This window comes from Silurus aristotelis, assembly GCF_946808225.1.
Source record: "Silurus aristotelis genome assembly, chromosome: 3".
NCBI classification, from domain to species: Eukaryota; Metazoa; Chordata; class Actinopteri; order Siluriformes; family Siluridae; genus Silurus; species Silurus aristotelis.
Window position 1 is genome coordinate 8,610,096 of NC_139576.1, and position 18,371 is coordinate 8,628,466.

Here is an 18,371-nt window from a genome sequence, read left to right on the forward strand (position 1 = left end):
CTAGGAGGAAAACAGCTGCATCATGGCAGATGGTCTCATAAAATTAAATACCTCAGAAATGTAAAGATTACATTAATACCATTATTAAAGATAAATATCAAATGAATATTGTATTGATCACACTTTATTTATTTTTCTTTTTATTGGATTTGGATAAAATTCACACTTATTCATGCTTTTTGTAAACAAAATTTTCCTCCACCGAATACTTGACCTTTATCATATTAAACAATCTTCTGGTTTCTATTTAAGACCTTTTAAAACCTCACTACATTTTTGTGCAATCATACTTTATATTTGTAATGTCAAAGGCAGTGGTGGGCTGTGCATTTGGTACCTGGGCCTTCAGTGGGGACTTACCCGAATTAATCCACCTCTTAATTCCACCACTATCACGTCACAATTATAGAAACCATCAATACAATACAAAAACGCAATATAACAATGTATCGCATTACAGAGAGAGAGGCATTTCACATATGGAGGGTGAATACTATTTTACTAAAGCAAGCTCCAAACCTCAACACGACAACCGCAACTGTGCACCTACATCATCTGGAGCAGTTCAGAATCAATACTTGTCTAATAACGTGACAAAAACATAATAAGAGTCATCAGAGAGGCAGGCTCATAATTTGCACTGCTCCTCAGAGGCTGTGCCAGTTGTACCGCTCGTATTCACTGGTCTGGAAGTGGTGAACAAACCCTTTCCGCAAACCATATGTCTAGCTTTTGTTGAAAATTTATTTTTAAGAATGTCAATTTCTCTTCCTCCGTAGGCATAAAAAAGTCTAACTCACGTGTATTAATGTGTGCAGCGCTACACACGTGTTTTGCCAGTCAAACTTGGCTGTAACAGTTTCCCTCTGACCAACCAGTCAGAGGACGGTAAAAATGCTAACGCTATTCTGGACCAGCTTCCTGGCCCTGTGAGGTAAATATGAAATCTTATTGGTTATAAAAACAAACCCATTGATAATAGAGACTAAGATAAAAAAAAGGCCAGCAGTACAGACTTTGAAGGCCCTGGGCAGATTAGATTGACATGGCAGCACATAGAGGTTGAAATCTGATTGGACAAAAAATCTAACATCCACATACACGTACTGGAAACAGTGCAGGCAAAAGAAACACTAGGAAATTAAGAGAATATACTGTTGGGAAAAAATTAATACAATTTCATGGAACAAATATCAGAATTTAGGTTGTAAATGTAGGTTAGTGCTTCTGTTAGTGTTTAGGCCAGCAGAGAAGGCTTTGCTGGACCTGACCGCCCACCACAGGTTTTATTTTATGCATTTTGCACAAAATTTGTATGTAAAATAAGAATTCTGTCTAATACCCATTAGTGTAATATACGTTATATGGACAAAGGTTTGTGAACACCTGACCATAAGCTTAGTGTGGGCTTTTTGAACATCCCATTCCACATTTAATCCACATTTGCTGTTATAGTAACATTCTTCTGGCAGGATGTTACACTAGATTTGTACTTGTGTTCAGGTGTTCAGGTATTCAGTAGGGTTGGGGTCAGAGATTTAAAGCAGGCCATTCAAAATCTTTCACTCAAATCCATGGATACCATATTTTCAAGAAGCTGGATTGTGCACATGTCATGCTGGAACAGGTTTGGGTCTCCTAGTTAAAGTAAAGTGCTACCACATTCAAAGACAGAGCTAGTAGCACTGAACTAGTTTGTTAAGTCAGAGTTATTATAATTACTAAAAGAGCACATGTTACTTAGTCTAACTAATGATAAGTAACCATAACTGTTTGTGATTTGAGTCAGTGGTCTTTTTTTATTAATTCTGCTTTAACTTTCATACTAAAGAAAATTGGGTAGATACTGAGTTTATACTTTTGAAGTAGAGAGGAAGAAGAAGCTGTACTTCAACATTTTGTTAATGTGTAATTGTTTTGTGTGTGTCTGTGTGTGTGCGTGCATGTGTTTATGTCTGTCTGTTACTTTAAATATTTATACTTACTGTTAATATCATGGAATGACGAACACAACATTACAAAGTCATGAATTCTCAAACTCAGTATAAAAATTGCAGTAACAGTAAAATATATGACAAAAGAACAACTAAACTAAAGAAACCATGTTACTGGTGCAAGGCACCACTCCTACTGTTTTATTGTCATGATGAAGAAGCTGACCTAAATGTTCCTTCTAAATGAAATACTAAACGCCTGTCCTTTTAAGACTTCAAAGTTGTATTGCTTTCTTTCTAATATTGTGAAGAAAGTGAAATAATTTGACACTTTGATGGTTCTCCATCTACAAGACTAAATAGGATATAGGGTAGGGTAGGGAAGATGTAACTTGAAATGTCACCATGCTCAAGTTAAATAGGCTTTTAGTGTCATTCCAACCATATACAATACAGTACACATTGAAACAAAACAATGTTCCCCAAAAACCAAGGTGTTACATGAGACGACATACAATTAACAAAAGTAACACAAAGCACAGAAATACATAAAACTAACTAGGACACTACAGTATAACAGGACAAAAAACAAACAAACAGTAAAACAGTAGACACAATGACAAGGCAACACTGACCAGTACAGAAGATTTGTTGTTTGTGCAAACGAATAGTCCATAATAATAAATACTGTACATACAACACAAGGTTTTAGCAGCAATTTGTGCAAAACAGCATTGCTTTGCAGATTTGTGCAGATCATTAATGCCAGATGTATCAGAGGATTAGGGTAAACTGAGGATGGTCTCATATGAACAGTAACATCAGTAACTGAGCAACTTAAAACTTAGGATGGATTTGGACGGTAATTAATAACAACAATCTGCCACCCAAATGAAAATTTGCTCCATTTTAAGTCTGGTTCCTCTCAAGGTTCCTTCCTTTTGTCATCACAGGAAGTTTTTCATTGCCACAGTCTCCACTGGCTCACTCATTAGGGATAGACTTATAGAGAACATTACATATTATACATTCCATTAATACCTCTTTATCTCTGTAAAGCTGCTTTAGTACAATATTAAAAGTTGCTAGACAAAATGTACTCAAATTAATGTAACATGTAGTGGTGGGCAAAATACACTATTCCAGTATCTGAGTAAATATACAAATCCCCTGCTTAAATATTACTTAAGTGAAATATTATTTCTACCTGAGTAAAAATATAAAAGTTTTCAAATTTTAATGGAACAAAGGATCAAGTTAAGTCAAATAGTTTTTAATTGTCATTTCAGCCATTTACTGTGAAGATGTTAAATGAACACAAGACATGAAACACAAAATGAACTAGGATGCTACATAAAGTGCATGTGTGCAAACGTGTACAGACAACATTCAGTGCAAACAACACAATGATATGAAAGTAAAAGAATTGATCTATGAAATCTATATTTTAGTCAGAGATGTAATTCTCCTGCACATCAGAGATTAATAAAGAGGGAGGTTTCTATAGTAACGAACACACAGTGAGAAAACCTTTACTTCACACACACTTTTAGAGGAACTGTGGGGTTACACTTGTGTTTCAATGACAGCTTCCTTTTAACCCTGATTATGCATTCACTATATATATATATATATTATGGAATGACCTGTTTGCCTAAAATGAAGTGTAGTAAGATGTTACACATTAAAATATAGTGAAGTCAATGAAAATGAAAGATTGAAAAGTAAATTAAATTACTCTGAAAAGTGCACATACATGAAAAATACAGAAGGTACAGTATTTTTCTATAAAATAGCCTTTATTTGTCACATGTACATCACAGCATAGTGAAATTTGTGCTTCACATATCCCAGCTTGCTTGGGATCAGAGCGCAGGGTCAGCCATGATACGGTGCCCCTGGATCACAGAGGGTTAAAGCCTTGCTCAAGGGCCCAAGCGTGGCAGCATTGGCGATACGAGGCCTTGAACCCCCAACCTTCCGATCAGTAACCCAGCACCCTAACAACTGAGCCACCACTCCCCCCATAATCTGTATATAACTGAATGTATGATCAATATTTGGTAAAATGTCAGCATTCCACAGTAAGCAGGTGAAATCCTTGAGGAAACACATGTTAAAACTATTTCGGAAGGGAAATTAGAAGTACATGGACAAAGCGAAACAATGTTCAATTAAAAGAAAAGGTTAAACAACTATGTCTATTAAGTGTTTTTCTGGTTAGAACAAAAGGGATAAACCTTTTTTCTTTTTTTAGATTATTATTTTTAGGATTCAAAGGAAACGCGACAGCAAAGACCACTGAATCGATAACTATGTATCTGTCTTACTATGTGTTTGTATGTTTAATAGTTTGCCCTATATCATTCTTATTGTTCCATATAATGCATCACTCACCACTAAGAGTTAGTCAAATTTAATATCATGAGTATCTGTCACAGCATTTGTTTTTGACTATAGAGAACCAGAAAAGATACACAAAGGAAAAGAACACCAGGTGTGTGTGTGTGTGTGTGTGTGTGTGTGTGTGTGTGTGTGTGTGTGTGTGTGTGTGTGTGTGTGTGTGTGTGTGTGTGTGCGTGTGTGCGTGTGTGTGCATAAATGCAGCAGACTCCTCTGACAATGATGTCACAAGTAATAATGCTATATTTAAAGTAATTCCACTATACTTTCATGAATGCTTATGGAATTGCATGTAGGTGACACTTCCAGTAAGCATTAAAAAGCTGAAGCAGATGTGTCCACTAGACCGACTGATTGTATTTGCATCAATGGTTTCACTTTAGGCTTAAAATAAGCTTCACTATATGGACAAAAGTATTGGGAGAGCTGTTTTTCCAGCAATATTTTCTCCTTCTTCAACCTGTTATTACAAAGTTTGGAGGCAGACAATTGTATAAGATGTCTTTGGATGTGGCAGCATTGATTTTTCTTTTCACTTGAACTACAGTCGGAGACTCAAACCTTTTCCAGCATGACATTGTCCCTGTGCACAAAGCCACCTCCATGTAGATATGGTATACCTGGGTTAGACGGGAAATTTTGAGTGGCCTGCTCTAGAGCTCTGATCTCATCAATATTAAAAATCTTTTGAATGAATGTGAACACGGCATGCTTTTCAGGCCTTTTCACTGACATCACTACCTGACTAATGACCTTTTAACTAAATGAGCACAAATCTCTATAAGCACACTCCAAAATCTAGTGCAACATCTTGAAAGAAGAGAGGAGTTTATTATAACAGCAAATGAGGACTGGAATGTAAAAAAGGACATGCACATCTTCTTTTACATTCTAATGATAAACAGTATAGTTACATAAACACAAACACCTGATCTTGCTAAGAAGTAAAAAAAAAATTTATTCAAAAATTTACTTTTTTCATATAATTTTCTAAACATGTGTTAAAACATGATCGTATAACACAGATATCAAGGTGCATGATACTTAATAGCCATAACCTCACAGGGGGGAAGTGAGACTTGCAATAAATCATTATAGTGAAACTGTGAAAAGTACAGTAGATGGGTGAGTTACATAGCTAAAACAAGGTGAAGGGTGAATTGGGTTTGGAAGTAGATTATTTGTACTTGAACATTTTTTTTTAAGAGCATAAATTATCTAAAGCAATTCCTGGTTTGTAATTAAATGACTTAAATTAAGATCATAAATGGATTCAGTTAACTTTGTTTCAGAGAAGGTATGGTGTTAAAGATCGTTTCAGTTTGATGTAAGCGTGTATTCACTTATAATGCATGCTTGTCTCTTTGTTCACACTTGAGGTTTTCAGATTTCTTTCTTTTTTGGGCAATATTATTAGTCTTCAAGGTAAAAGCCTGCTGTGTACAGTTTTTGCATGAAATAAGGTCCCCTGGCTCTTTGTCTATTGATTCTTCAGCACTTTTACTTCTAGGGAAAGTGCAGTATTCTGGTGGTCATCAACAGATCAACAGATGAACAACATAAAGTTTGAAAAAATCCTTAACAGCTTAACCAGTATCAACGTGTATCAGGATCATAGTGTATAAAATGAAGTATGAAGTATAGCTTGATGGTGGTGTGAGCAGTGTAAAAGGGTAATAATGATTAAATATTGATGAAAAGCACAAGTTTAGTGCCTATAATTTGATCCCAAATGAGCGAGCCAGGGGCAACTGTGGAAAGGAAAACTCCTGAGATGGTACAGTATGATTAATAAACCTTGAAAGGAAGCAGACATGGTCTAGCTTTTGTTGTTTGTAGTTGGTAAGTAGCCTTGATCCTTTCTCTGGTATTTCTTTATCCTTAAAATCCTAGTTCCTATTTTTCTGTGTGTTGTTTCATTAAATCTGCACCTGCATCCAGGATTGCTGTTATTTGTATGCAAAAGTGTGTTAGAGGCTCTGGCAGTTCTACAGTCCTTTCAGGTAGATACTCTAGCTCCCTGCAGTTCCTACAACCGAGCATATGTAGCTGGTGTAAATTAATTTCTTTATTTTTAATTATTATCGTATTTTTTTTTTTTTGTAAGCGTGTTTAAAACGATTAGTTGCTTTAATAGAAATTTTTTTTTTAACTCCACAAAATTCAGTTAAAAAATGCTTATGCCTATTATTCGGTCAGTGTAACCTATATTCATGTTTTGTTTGGGTGGGAGTGTCATTGGTGTGACATCTCTGGAACCTCAGGCTATGAATGCACGAGGCGGAGCACACGCATTGAGTTTGGCCTCCAAAAATGTTCTGGTATATCAGTACCTGTTATAAATGTTTCTTCTTCATTGCTGGATAGACAAATATGCTAACCGATGGTAAAATTTTTCTGAGCTATATTGATTGATTTGATGGATGATTTAATATGTTAGATTAAACGGGTGTCCATAATGCACTAATTAATTAACATTGTGTGCTTAGTGTTTACCAGAAAAGGAGAAGCTGTTTCCAAGCTTGAGATTTTGATTTCTGCCTTGTTGCAAGTATGGGGGTTTTTTTTCTTGCTATTAGTATGTATAAAACAAGATCTAGTTGTTTACTGAAACAGTGTGTAATGTACATGGGGCACTGGCAAAGTAAATGGAATCCGATCTAACGGTTATGATTAACGCACATGGCGCCGCCTGTATGAGTTAAAATGCTAAATTAACTAATTCAGTCTGAAGCACAATGTATTATGTTATATATGTATTTTGTATTTCTTTTATGTATTTGTTCATTATACCATGTTCCAATGTTTCATAAGAAATATTTATTTTATGCACAGGTTAACATATAATGATAAAGTGTAGAAGGAATGCATTGTTTGTCATAAAGTAGATAGGAAAGTGATTTATTCACTGGACTGGTTTTGTTTCCATATTTCCATATGTTTATTTTTGGCTTTTGTGAATGTATCAGCCTCAGTCTACTCCCTCCAAATGTTTTCTGTGTTTGTCAGAAAAGGAGAAGCTGTTTCCAAGGTTGGGACTTTGATGATTTCTCACCTGTTGCAGAATAAACACTGGATCTCATTATTGGTGGTCTTCTGGTTCCTGGCTTCAAGATAATTGTCTTACCCATGCTGCACATACAAACATGGGGGACATGGACTACAACTTCCAATACTTTCCTGCTCTCAATCTTCCTCCTAAGGATTGAGCACAGGTGTTACCTTTTCTACACACTCTCCTACACACAATATTTAAGAAATGCTCTTTCACACACACAGTACAAATAAATAATTTTACTTAGTTTTGTATTGCTGACCTTTACCAAGCCTTTTGATCATTTGTACTGCCATTGTGTTCCAATGGTTTTTTTTTTGTCTGTGTTCAATATTGCCTTTCTTATATTATTCCTGTTTACCAATCTACTGACTTCTACCTGTTTTTGTTTTCTATGCATACTAAATTGGATTGTCTAATAAACCTGTAAGCTGCATTTGCATCCGCCTGGAAAAACTTAGGAAATCAATGTGCCACAATAGAATAGTAGCCCAGCTGTTTGTTTAGAACTAACCAAAGTTCATTTAAATTTTATTTGACATATCTATGCAAAAAAAAAAAAAAAAACTTGATATGATACTACATTTGTGCTTACGCAGCCGAGTGCATGATGATCAGATAAGCGGTGCACAAATTTCAGCCAGTGTGCATTGTAAGACTTCACACAGGATGCGGTTTCAGATGCCCCCCTTGACAGGTTTTTATTAGAGTTAAGGAGTTGAGGATAGAAAACGTGTGGTGAAATGTCACTAGGCTTGCACGCTGCATGCAGAGTGGAGCTGACGGTTGGCCTTTTTACGCTGACGTATAGGAAACGCTGGATAGACCCTTAAACCACAAGGCTAGCACAGTATGAGTCAACTCTGCTTGTTTTGATTACAAACAAGTCACATTTATGGTCATTAGAAAAACAGTTTTAAATACTGATGCTGAAAATGATATTAAATGACAAACGCTTGTGTGACAGGTTGAATATGATATCCAATAGACTACTTTCTAGAAATAAATATAAAATAAAACAGTACAAGATTTCTTAAACAGGATTATATATTAATAGTTTGGCTGAGTGTGTTTCTGTATCCCTAAAACAGGATCATGTCTTGCTATTTTAGATTTTTGTGCTCTTCAGTAGGTTCACATGGATATGAGCTGGCAGGGGGAAGATGAGGAGAAAGATGAAATGACATTTTTACATGTGACCTGACATGAGTTGAACAGCATAGAGCAGTATGGCATACAGCAGCAGCTTGTGACCATTAGCTGTATTGGGTAATAATAGAAAACCAAAATGAAATAAACATGCTATTACATCTGACTTATGCCATAGAATAATATATCTAAAGAGATTTGTACAGTAACCGTGTAGTCAATAATGTAAAATCATCCAGACATTGCAGCTTGTTTTGAGTGAACCTTTAGATGAATCATTGCATACCTGCATTTGATACAGCAAATTATCTCTCACAGTATGCTAGGAGCCCACAAAAAAGCTGAAAGCAATGTGGTTACATTGGTATTTGTTGTTGTTCTCATTTCTGACCATGGTTTAAAATAACTCTATGTAAACAGTAGTGAGGCAGAAAGCAAACTGACCAGTGACTTTGTAATGTCTAGAAATTGACCAAATAAACTGCACCAATTCCAAGACCATTTTCAATTATTTATCATTCAGAAGGCCAGATGCTTGTTTTATATCTTGTCATTTCTCAGCTGGACTCATGCTACTTGGCAGGTCTGCCTCTGAAGGACATTTGATTCCTGTAGCTGACCGTCTAACCCACAGCACATATGTCACCTTGAAATCTAGCACAAAATTCAAAATCACACCAAACTAACAAAGTTTTGAACATTTTTAGGTTTACTACTTGCATTTAACATCTGTCTATCGGCATGTTTTTGTGAGTATGAAATAAAACCAGAGAACCACAAGGGAAATCAATCAATGCTTCATGTAGGTGTGGGGTACCTGGAAATTTAACATGATGCAGTGGCCAAAGTTAAAACCAACACAGACATTAACCACAGGTATCATGTGCGCTAGCCGCAGTGGGCTGATTCCCCCGTCTTCTGCTTTGGTGGGCTCATTCAAGATATAATTAGCACAGATAAGTGCTCTTCATTCATACTGAAACTCTGGAGGAAATCACCATGAGGGCCTGCGGATACAAAACAAAATCTACACAAGCCAAACAAATTGCCCACCAAAGATTCTGCACCAGGACTCAGCTAATGTAAAGTAAAATCTATCAGAATCAGAAATGAGGTCAAAATGAATGATTATGTAGATTGTGTGAGCTATGGAGATCAGTGCCATGCCTACACAGTTCTGAAGGGTTTCTGTGGTTATTTGCATTGCACTGCTTTCACAGGTCTGAATCATCTCACGCCCTAATTATGAAGATAATCAGTAGTTATATCTTACAATTCTATAAGACTAGAAGATATAGAAGATATAGCATCTATGTATAGTATTTTCGATGTTACATGGTTACATCTGCCATGTGGGTGTAAAACAAAGCATAGAGTTCTGGTGTATGTTATAACTTTGGGCTGTAACCAAATATGTTTTTCAGAATAAAACAGATGTTTTAGCTGTAAATACGAGGCACATGATTCAACTTTTCCTTTCAGAAAAACAGTTCAAAGGCCATCTGACTAGAGAAGTGCATCAGTACTAAAGTCCTGAGGGACACAAGAGAATAGTTAGAGATTGGGAGGTTTTTACTTTCATAAGAGTGTACAACGCACAATCATTCTTCCTTAGTAGCTGCCTGGTTTAAGTCATGGTGGCTTACATTATGTTGCTAGTTTGTACTTTGGAAGAATGCACTAAGGATTTTTTTACTGAAATATTCTGTATCATTCACTCTATCGTTCAAATCAGGTTATTACACCTTGAAAGTATAATGTGCAGTGGTCGACAAAGTACAATCACTTTGCTTAGTTATTACTTCAGTAAAAGTACTTTCTATGGACTTAAGTGTTTAAAAAGTGAAAGTAGTGATCTATGCGAACTCTGTGTGAATAATAGATAAAGTTCAGTGTTCCATTCTACTGTACATTGGACCTAAGAAGGATGACAGTTTTATATAGTGATAGACAAGCAGTGAGAGAACCCTTACTTCACTCACACACTCTCACTACAACAATTAGGTTATGCTGATGCTCTCACCATGCTTCTCAATTTGCACATTAATAAGTTTATCTTCAAAGTTGTGAAGAACTTCATGTAAAGTGTATTGGAGAAAACGATATTACAAATAAAATGTAGTGAACACAATGTTCCCCAAATGAAAATATTATTTGTATATCTGTACTTTAAAATAAAAATAGTTTTGTCAGAACCTTAAATTGGTTTGGTTTTGGTTGTTTGTTTGAAGGAAATAATTGCAATAAAATTCATTAATTCATTTTCTCCCGCTTATCCGTAATTCGGGTTGCGGGGGGCAGCAGTCTAAGCAGGCGACTTCGACTGCTGCCCAATCCTCACAGCACCGTCCCTTGCGGTCCCTCCTGCAGGTGGTGAGTCCATGGGAAGGCGGCCCCACGTCACTCTGATGTCACGGACCTTGATATTTCCCTCGTAAGGGACCCCCGGAGCATAGAGGGTTAAGGGCCTTGCTCAAGGGCCCAAGAGTGGCAGCTTGGCGATACCGGGGCTTGAACCCCAGACCTTCCGATTGGCAACCCAGTGCCTTAACCGCTGGAGCCACCACTCCCCCGTGAATAAAATCAAGGTCCTTGGAGGACACACGGCCTGAAACCCTAAAAGCATTACAGATTTTTAAAACATTTAAAGAAATAGAAATCATGAACAGACCGCATAATATGCACCCATTCCTCAACACAAATAGTCATTGCTGGACTCAACACCCACTACCTACTACCTCATACTGCCTTTTTGCACAACACCACACTTACATTTCACTTGCACATCTTGCGCAGCTGCACATTAGTAGGTGATAATCATAAAAAAGACACACTTTTTCTGCCTCCTCAAAATGTGAATTCAAAACACTCACACATATGTTTATTCCACATTTTTTTTGTAATGTCTATTCTATTTTTCTTGTAAATTCTTTAAAAAATGTTTAAGTTGAATGCAATTATATTCTATGATTTTAACATATAAAAGTCTATTCTATTCTATATTTATTCCATGATTCTGGTATTGTGATTAGTTTTATTCTTTGTTCCTTAACATCAGAAGAACCGTCATAAAACAGCACTTCACTGCATGTCATATTGTGTATGGTTATGTATGTGGCAAATACAATTTGAATTGAATTTGCTGCCCGTTATTTGCTAAACATTCAGCTAATTAATATCAGAATGAAGTAAAAGCCCTTGAAGTTGGTCTAAATAAAGACACATCTTATACACTGAGCCTACTATTATGATAAACCCCCTCTTTTAAAACTGAATACTCACTGTATCTCTCTCACACACACACACACACACACACACACACACACACACACACACACACACACACACACACACACACACACACACACACACACTCACTCACATTTTCATTACATTCTCGAAATGAAAATGTCAGCTCTAATGCTGTATACGTTTGTGTAATCAGAGGCTTCATTTAGCAAACAGTATTACTGCTGGTGGGTGGTAAAGGGGAACCTTTGCTCACATTCTGTTATCGTTTCATGCAGAGTTAGTAACCTGCTGTAATAGTCATCGCTACTTCCCAGAAATGATAGCGCATAGTATAGAGAAGCATGCTCATTAGTGGAGGAGGAAGAAGAGAAGGCGTAGGTGGAGTTTGAGAGTGTACACTAAGGGAGTATAAAAGCGCAAAGCTGTGTGTGTGTGTGTGTGTGTGTGTGTGTGTGGGTGGGTGTGGGTGGATGGGTGGGTGTCTCAATGGAGCTCTAGAGATGAGGAGTATGAATACAGGGACATTTTGTATACTTTTGTATCATTTTTCAAACCTTTTTTTAACTTTTTATATTTGGTTCATTATAATGTTTACAATGATATTATCAGCATTTGTTTTAAGCTTTTTTAGTCCTGAAATTCCCCCCAACATCACACATTAGGAGCAAACTGACTGGTCAAATGGGCTAATACTGTATATCTAATTATACTGTATCTTATTCATTAACAAAGAAAAAAATAAGAGTGATTTGTGATTTTTACTACTACCTCTCTGAAGATTTTGATCACAAATTTTAACACCAAGTGGAAATATAATTTTCACAGGAAGTAGTATAAGAAATAAGGTTAATGTATTATATGTATTGTAATAAGGGCTGTAAGTTATGTCATAATAGGCTTCTTTTCTGAAATATTGTCAATAATTTCTATACTTAAATAAAAGCTTAATAAATTAAATTCAAACTGGAAGTCTCGCGTTACTTTAAAACTTTTAAAAATACTTTTTCTGAGGGTTGACTATTGTTTATTTAATTATGTTTATTGGTATTTGTTAATATGTTAATTATTATTAAGTAAAGTATTGTGTATTCCATTATGAATAAACAAACATTTTCATTTTCTTAAAACTGAAATAAACATGTCAGAACTTCTGAGAGAAACTGAAAAAACAACCACTGAAACACACTCATATATTATCATGGGCCATATTATTAACAGAAAAGTGCTACACAAGCTTTGCCTATGGTATGTGAAAGAGCTGCACATATCACACCTTCGCTTTGTGCTCAAGCACATCATGTGAAGAAATACAAGTCAACCCACCTCCGCACTGGTGGCTTTTTCAACTTAAGGATTGGATGTGCCTACCCTGCATCACCTGTCTCTCTGTCCTCTCAAAATGGTGATATGGATATGTAACGAGGACAGATGTTAGATTTCAATTCTTTTTTTTTTGTTTTTTCTTAGCACATTCCATCATGTGTAGGAGTGCACACCTGCTGCTGCTTTTGCAGGAGTGCAGCGTGGCAGACAGAGCGAGGTGTTAGATATGATAAGATCACAAGAGAGTGCACCGTCTGATCAGACTCCAAACAGTACGAGTAATGGCAAATACTAAAAAGATATATTTCATAAAGTTGATCTATGAACAAATGCTAACTACAGTAGTTAAATGCTGATTTGGCTTAAAATGACATTCTGTTATTGTGAATTATCAGCTTCAACACTATTGCTATAATGATGAGCTCATGGTTACAATGCTATTGAGATCTGTAAGTAAAACAGGTCAGTGTTTTAAGTGGGGGGAAATATCCAATCAGTTACAGTAACTACTTATCCTCTTCAGAAATTTCCCCACTGTGGGACAAATATATCATATATATATACATATTATATGAGGTATATCATATCTTATGATTTGGAGCCTAACCTAGAAACACTGGGCATTTATACTTATTTACACTTGGGAAAATTTATATTAGTTCATCTACTGACATGTGGAGAACATGTAAAACTCAATGGCACCTGTATTCATAGCAACTAGTTTCCAACTAATTAATCATGATTGTAAATCATGAATATTAAAATAGATATTATGAGTCAGGCAGTGATTCATGCAGTAGTACTGTATGCAAAATCATGATCCCACTAAACAGTTACTTCAATTATGGTTTATCAATCATTGGACGCCTATTTGAAAGCTGGCAGCCTGCTCGTTTCTTACCTTCACCACCTTCTTCTACATGGGTCAATATTTTATTCTGATCTTAACAAGTCTGGCCAAACTACTAAGTAGGCACCAATCAGAGGCTGCAGTTTTATGATGTCATCATGTAAGCTACAGTATTTTAAAACTACAAATATACAAAACAGTAAAGTATTTTGATACAAAATATGAAGCCATTTTTATCAACCCTTTCAAATACAAATTACAAAAACCTATTTTATATTTTAAATGTGTTTGAAATACATGTATCTTAAATACTGCCCATCCTTGCTTGCCGCACTACTTTGCTTAACACTCAATCATGTCAGATACTGCTGCAGGTTTTATTAATAATCTCCCAGAGTTATGAAATGGATCAATGTTCTGCTACACTCTAGATAATGTAGCTCCCATGAAATGAAAATAATTGAATAGAAAATATTAGCATTGTGGTGTAATGATCATATGTGGATTCCCTGGTGGTCTAATGGTTAGGATTCGGCGCTCTCACTGCCGTGGCCTGGGTTCCATTCCCGGTCAGGGAAGCGAACCCAGCCATTAGGGTTGCCAAATTGAACATGCGGATCACAAATACGGATGATCCGCTGTAGCGACCACTAATGGGAGAAGCCGAAAGAAAGCTTTTGGTATAATGATCATATGCACTCATTAAATCAGGCCACTTAGAAATGTAAATGGCATCAAACTAAATTAATAATATTTCAAACAGCTTGGAAGGAGAACCTCCTGAGGTATAGAAAAGCTCAGTGCTGCTAGTGCAGCATATCTTTCTACCCTCATAGAAGATGACTAGATTTCCTAGAATCCTAGATCTTTATTCAGGACTGTGGCATTACAACAAATTAGCAATTGCAAAGTTTTACTCCTATTCAAGAAACTGAATTAATTACCATCAACCTGTGTTCTAGATTTTTTACCTACATTTTGCAGCTTTTGACATGAATGATCATAAGATTCTCCTTGCTAGACTAGGAAATGTTGTTGGAATTACTTTTCCCTAGCTTAGGTCTTATTTGACTGATCAGTTTGTTAATGTAAATGTTCTCTACACTTAAATCTTTACACTTAAAGGTAAATTTTGGTGTTTGCAAGTACTTGTCTTAGGCCCGCTGCTTCTTTCTTTACATATGCTACCTCTGGGGGGAAATTATTCATTAACATGGTTTTAGCTTCCATTTCTATGCTGACGGTACACAGTTGTTCCTGCAAAGCCAGATTAGACATCATCTTAATAATGTTGAAGAATGTGTAAAGGACATTAGACAGTGAATGCTTGTTAAATTTCCTTCTGCTAAACTTTGATAAGATAGAAGTACTATTACTAGGACCACAAGCAGCCAGAAGTAAACTTTATGATTACATAGCATTTCTGGATGGTCTTTCTGTCTCAGAATGATCAACAGTAAAAGATAATGGTGTGACTGTTGACTTAAATTTTTCCTTGATGTTCATGTGGATAACATTCCCATGATAGCCTTCTTTTATCTTATATTGCTAAAATAAGTAATATGATGTTATGATGCAGAAAAACTATTTCATGCCTTTGTTACATCTAGATTAATCTATAGTAATGCCTTACTGTCAGATATTATAGTAAGTGCATAAGTAAGCTTCAGTTACTCCAGAATGTGGTAGCAAGTGTCCTTACCAGAACCAGGAAATATGAGCACGATACGGTAAAGTGGTCACATGCCACAGTATCTAAGCAATTTTTTTTTTCCATTATGATCCGCCACACCTACTTTGATCAAAAGGTACAGGCTATTTATTGGAACCTCAAATAATGTAGACTACAGCAGGGGGCTAAACTTTCTCTTAAACAATTCCAGTTATGAAATAGCAGATGTTCAAGTCGAGGCTGAAAACATATATTTAGTCGAATCTTTTGTCAGTATGTTTTTCTTAGATCAAAGAGCATATTTGCAGGGATCATGGATATAGAGCATTTTAGTGAACTAGGATATTTGGATGCTGTCGCAAGTATTTGATAGAATGGCTGAGCAGTAAACACTGACCAGGCATAACATTATGACATTATACCATTATGACAGGTGAAGTGAATAACACTGATTATCTCTCTATCACGGCACCTGTAGTGGATGGGATATAGTAGGCAACAAGTGAACATTTTTCCTCAGAGTTAATGTGTTGGAAGCAGGCAAAGCGTAAGGATTTGAGCAAGTTTGACAAGGGCAAAACTGTGATGGCTAGACGACTGGGTCAGAGCATTTCCATAATTGCAGCTCTTGCGGGTTAACCATAACCCTAACCATGACCCTGCAGTGGTCAGTATCTATCAAAGTAGTCCAAGAAAGGAAAAGTTGCAGTCAGCTGTCAATCTGAATAAAAAAGAATTTCAATGAACAATGTAAAATATATATTAGCAAAATAATAGGCAATTAAAATATTTATCTTACTTGGTTAATGTGATTTTTGCTCCTGAACATCAAACTTTTCTTTTCTTGGATTTATCCATTGTTGGCCTACCAGGGGACGAAAAGCTCAATAAATTGGGCACATTGGCGGGTGTACTCCCATATCATTAAAGATGCAGCTTTTTAAACTGAGTGCTGATAACAAGCCAAATTCTTCACTTGAATCTGGAGGATGTGGTGTCCATGGTTTCCAAAAAGATTTAAATTTGTCTGACCAGAGAAAAGTCTCACTTTTCCCCAGTCCATTTTTAATTAGCTTTGGCCCAGAGAAGATGGTTGCATTTTGGGATCATGTTCATGCATGCATGATAGAGATTTAACCTGCATTTGTGGATGACACTGCAAACTGTGTTCACAGACAATAATTTCTGAAGGTGTTAATGAGCCCATGCAGTGATTTTCATTACAGAATTATGATTGTTTTAAATGCAATACCACCTGGGGGATCAAAGATCACGAGCAGCCAATATTTATTTTTGTCCTTGTCCCATGTGAGATTTCTTCAAATTCTTTAAAACATTTGATGATATTATGTTCTATAAATTATGAGTCCCTGGTGGTCTAGTGGTAAGGATGCGGCGCTCTCACCGCTGTGGCCCAGGTTCAATCCCCGGTCAGGGAACCAACCCCAGCCTCTCTTAGTGCCGGTCCCAAGCCCGGATAAATGTGGAGGGTTGCGTTAGGAAGGGCATCCAGCGTAAAAACATGTGCCAAATCAAATATGCGGATGATCCGCTTTGGCGACCCCTAATGGGAGAAGCCGAAAGAAAGTTTTTATGTTCTATAAATTATGAGATATTTAACTGGTTTGCAATTTTATGTTATGTTTTATTCTGAAAGTGGTTTTGTACCATTTGTAGTCTTTCACAGATTGGATCTTTACTTCAGATAGTCTGCCTCTCTAAGATACACTATTAATTCCCAATTATCTTAATGACCTGTTGTTTATTTACCTAATTATTTGCTAATGTTTCCCTAACTGTTTAAGATGTGATACTTACTTTTTCTAGACTCTTTTTTTTCTTTTGTGAGATGTGTTGCAGCCAATAAATTCAAAATGACTTTTTTGGAATTGGGGTTATACTTTTTGTTTGGAGTTTGTTTATACAGTAGACACAAAGAGGTACCCTAATAATAGTTAAGTTACTATAAACAAACTATAATATACATACTGTATAACTCTATATAGCTATAAACAGTCATTCTTTTAACCAGCCTCTCTCTAAAAAAACACACAGCTTGACATTAGAGAAAGCTTGAAGCTGTTCTGCCCTGAAGACTTTCCCATGTCAAAAATGTAAAGTTTAATTTTCAAAAGACTCCTCCCTACATGCATAATAAATCTCATTACAATATCATTGATTACACACATCTATTGAATACAGTATGTGAAGTGTTCACTGTATGAAAATGATAGATAATTAAAGCACTGAGGGAATGTCAAAACAGATTTAATATTAAAGCCAAAGTATCTCTGAGGTCCTCTAGTGGCTGACTGATGTACAATTTTCCAACCCTAATCATTCCCGGCTTAGTAAATAAGACTAATACCATATCCTCGATTTTAAACTGTAGATCTACAAATTTCTTCTAAGGGGTTAAAACATGCACATTTCTCCACTAAGTTCTTGACTGTTAAAACCTTTTACTGTTCTGTTGTTTTTTCTTTTTTCCTGCTGTCTAAGCTACCGCATTGAACTGATAGCAAACCAGCATGAGTCAGCAAAGTGATCACGTACACCATGTGGCGATGGACTAGCAAAATGTCATAGTTATCTTATAACAATCTTACTGATTAACTTTATGAACTTAGTAAACAATCGAAAATGACTGTCATGCTAGGCAGTCATCCTTTTTTAACTCCAACAGGTAGAAAGGTAGGACTTTATTGGCATTGCATAGTGCAGGTACACAGG

The 18,371-nt window shown here is 36.2% G+C and overlaps 1 long non-coding RNA gene across 1 annotated transcript; it reads left to right on the forward strand.

Moving 5' to 3' along the window:
• The first annotated feature begins 6,491 nt into the window (after positions 1 to 6,491).
• On the forward strand, positions 6,492 to 9,034 carry LOC310723778. Its single transcript, XR_014532759.1, has 3 exons — positions 6,492 to 6,658; positions 6,827 to 6,888; positions 7,347 to 9,034. It is a non-coding gene; the product is annotated as an uncharacterized lncRNA (long non-coding RNA).
• The last annotated feature ends 9,337 nt before the right edge of the window (positions 9,035 to 18,371 follow it).